Source organism: Orycteropus afer, unplaced genomic scaffold (genome assembly GCF_000298275.1).
Source record: "Orycteropus afer afer isolate SDZICR_OR568_19922 unplaced genomic scaffold, OryAfe1.0 scaffold00035, whole genome shotgun sequence".
NCBI classification, from domain to species: Eukaryota; Metazoa; Chordata; class Mammalia; order Tubulidentata; family Orycteropodidae; genus Orycteropus; species Orycteropus afer.
In genome coordinates this window covers 5,804,192-5,808,308 of record NW_006921622.1, presented here as the reverse complement: position 1 = coordinate 5,808,308, position 4,117 = coordinate 5,804,192, and the positions used below count along the sequence as shown (strand labels likewise).

General features: G+C 33.7%; 1 protein-coding gene across 1 annotated transcript in view; it reads right to left on the bottom strand.

The window, feature by feature from the left end:
• MALRD1 (MAM and LDL receptor class A domain containing 1) overlaps window positions 1-4,117 on the bottom strand; it is a 1,363,654-nt gene that overhangs the window by 795,746 nt on the left and 563,791 nt on the right. The gene's annotated exons all lie outside the window — the stretch shown is intronic.

Sequence of the window (4,117 nt, the reverse complement as noted above, 5' to 3'; positions counted from 1 at the left end):
CCTAGGAGCTCCGGTAGCATAGTGCCTAAGGCACTTCTTGACTGCTAACCAGAAGGCTGGCGGTTCAAATCCACCAGCCACTCCTCGGAAGGAAGATGAGGCAATCTACTTCCGTAGTGATACTGCCTCGAAAACCCAAGGAGGGGTCACTATTAGTCGGGTCCAACTCGATGGCACATAACAACAACAACAATAATGGCTAATTGGTCAATGTGATTTATTTCTTCTTCTCTTCTTTGTTTGACATCTGTTTGTCTCAGGTTTTAGAAGGGAATTCAGGAAGTTTACTATTCTTGCAATATAATTTAGCTTTGGAAATGCTGCAAAAGTTATCATTAATCATGATAATTATTGTTAGCACATATCCTCATTTTATAGACAAGAAAATTATGCAACAGGAAAGTAGGGTAAAACATATAATAATTTGAATTAATTTATTATAATAAATTTCAGGAAATAAACGTTAACTTGTACTAAATACCAAACATCTCCCAGGTGCTCTTTTAAGTATGTTAGTACTAACATTTCTAAAGTTGTTTTCTGCCCTATTTCCAGAACAGAAATTACATAAACATTTTTATACAAGTAGTCACCAACTTACAATTGCGTTTCTTTCTGGTAACTCCATCATAAGTCAGTTCTGATATAAGCTTAATACCTCATTCTCTTTCTTTTTTTAAATTTTCATTATTATTGCCTGTTATTACTTTTCTTTAAAAATGTGATCTTTACTTGTTTTGGGAAGTGGGAAGCATTACATATAAATTTATGTGGTACATATTACTAATGATAATATGTACAAAATAAATAGATGCTCATAAATGTGGTTCATCATAACTCGAACATACAGTAAGTCAAGGATAATGGTAAATTATAAAACTAACAATGCTAGCAAGGATGTTATAAAACTGAATATTGTGTCAATAAATGGTCATTGCTTATAAAATTATATGCTTAGGATAGTTTATTATACCCTTTATTTTCAAGTAAATATAGTGTAACACAAATGCAAATGAGTGATTCGTTTGATATTAACAAATAAAATGTACTGTATATAATTCTTTGATTACAACAAATATTAGTTATGTTTGAATATTAGAACTGAAAAATGAAAATCTGTAAAATTGGAATAATATATGGATGGTATCCAAAAGCTAAAACATTTAAGAGAACCCTAAGTTGTAGCAATCTAAAATGTATAAAGGTAAAGATTTCTCAAATAAATCTCAGATTTTTAAGAGAATTTTATCTCAATAAGAATAGGAATGATTTGTATGAGCTGAATTTTTCTCTTTCTCTGCACCAGAACACTAAGGAACCAGCTCTTGCACGCACATAGGGCAAGAGAAGACTGGAACATATCCCAGCAGAAGCCATCCGTGCAATTCTGGGACTGAGAATCACCTCTATTCTAGTACAGAGGACACTAAGAATTTACAGATTATATTTGGCATCAAAACAGAGGTTTTTTTTGGTTTTGTATTTTTATTATTTATTTAAGCAATTTTATCTGGCATATGTTGTCCGAAGATATCTATTTAAAAAAAAAAAAAGAAAAATGTATAGAAATCTTCTAACAGTACATGCCAGATAAAATTGCTTAAATAAATAACAAAAATATAATATTGTATTTATATTCTCCATTGACAATAAGGTGAATAACATAAAAACAGATAGGTTTTAACACTTCTCTACAATTTTGGGGTGTATAGACCATCTTTCCACCACCTGTCTATTTGTCACACTGTGGTTGTTTGTGTGTTGTAATGATGCTGGAAGCTTGGCCACTGGTAATTGAAATACCAGCAGGGTCACCCAGAGCAGACAGCTTTCAGCAGAGCTTCTACCCTTTGAATCTTCCAAAAATTAGCCAATGAAAACCTTATAGATCGCAATAGAATATTTTCTGATTCAGTGCTGTGACCAAACAACATTTCCTTCTTTTATACATAAAGTGACCATAAGTCAAAGCTTACTCAATGGTAACTAAAAACAACAACAAGAAGACCATCTAACATGAAAGTTCATTTTATCATACCTCCCAGCAAGGATCTTGCCTCATAATCAAGAAAGGCTCAACATAATCACTTTTAGATTTGAAAGAACTAAAGAAACTATAAACTTAGAAAACATCAGTTCTAACATGCTTTTTAAAATAGATTAACAGTCAGGCTAACACTGATTTCAAAGAGAAATCTGTTTTCAAAGATAAAAGAATTTTTTTCCTGTCATAATTTCTTTCATCAAATAATTAGGGTGACCATTTTCTATCCAGTTACTAATTAAGTTATACAATTACATTTGAAACTTATTTTGGCAATTTAGTTTTTCCTGTGGTAGTGCATAATTATTAACTGTTTTACTTCAAAATAATATAGTTTGACTTGGTATTCTTTCAAAGGTCTAGGAGTTAGTTCTCACTAAAGTATAATGAAACCCAACTCACTAACTAGTTTAGAATCTGATGTGTTATCTTTGTTAAGAACTATGTCAATTGGCATAACATAGTCCACAAAGGCAGTGTTCTACTTCCTACTTTGGTGACTGGCAACTGGGGTCTAAAAAGTGTATGAGTGCCATCTAAGGTGTGACTATTGATCTCTCCCTGTCCAGAGCAAAGAAGAGTAAAGAAAATCAAAGATGCAAGGAAACAATTCATCCAAAGGCTGAACCCCACCCTTCATGATCCTAAGACCAGAAGAACTAGGTGGTGCCCTGATACCACTACTGACCACACTGAAAGAGATCACAATAGGAGGTACTGGATAGAGTGAGGGGAAATGTGGCTTACTGGTCTGATTAAGACTGGTGGAACTCCCAAGACTATGCCCCTTAGACACCCTTCAAGCTAGGAACTATACTTAATACCTGTGACTTAATTGTCAGCCAAATGATAGGCAGGCCTATAAGGTGAAGTGTAGTATCAGGAAGTATGCACTCCTTAGGAAAGTCAAGCATATGAGATCAAGAGGACTGCATTTTCCCAAGGACAGAACTAGGAAGGCAGGAGGGGATGGGAATGAAGGATGAAGGGAAGGGGTGGGCACAGGGAAGAAGTGGGAAGAATGCTGCTACAGTGTGGGGATTGCAGTAAACTTCACAAAACAGAATGTGTATGCATTATTGAATGGAAAACCAATTTCCTCTGAAACCCAAATCACAATTAAAAACAAAAAAAGGAAAAAAAATATAAAATGAAATAACTAATTCATATGTCATTGTTTTGGAAAATTTATCAGTCTATAAGAATCAGATTTCCATAATGACTAGTCTCTAGAGAGTTCATCTGTATAAGGAAATATTGTGTGCAGCTGAAAAATAAAATTGTTTTTAAAATGAATACAAACATTTCTACATGGCTCTCTCCAATGTAAATCATATTTTTCCTTTAGTCTTTATAAGAATTTTGAATATATACTTCTTTGTAAAGTTTAAGTCTAACCTGTCAGTAGGGGAAGTGCAATAAGCAGACATAAGCTGTTAGAATTTCACATCACTGTGCTGAATATGAACAATTTTTTGTTTCCTATTCTACTATTTCCCATAAATGCCAGGTAACAAAAGAGCACAGACCAATTCCTGGCATTGCTTAGTACAATTCATGTCAGTGCCAGGTAGTGGCATGAGGAAGAAACTCATGAGTATCATCTTTACTACTCGTAAATCATCAATCAAACCAGTTTCTGCTCTTCCACTGATGAATATTTTTATAAGTGAAAATATATACCTCATTAAAAAATCATAATTATTTAATGTTGCATAGCATTCCATTGTGTATATGTAACATTCTCTGTTGTTGGCACTTAGGTGGTTTCTATCTTTTTGCTATTGCAATTAACGTTGTGATGAACATGGGTGTGCATATATCTGTTCGTGGCATAGCGCTTATTTCTCTAGTATCCTGGATCTCTTATCTATTTACCTTGCATCATATGATATTTCTATTTCCAACTTCTTAAGGAAGCTCCATACCTCCAGACCTCTTTCCACAGTTGTCCCACTATCAGTGTATAAATGTTCCAGCTTCTCCACACCACCGCCAACATTTTTTTTTTTTTTTTAATTTTGCTGTTAATGCTGGGCTAAGGTGATATATCATTGTTATTTTTATTTGCAT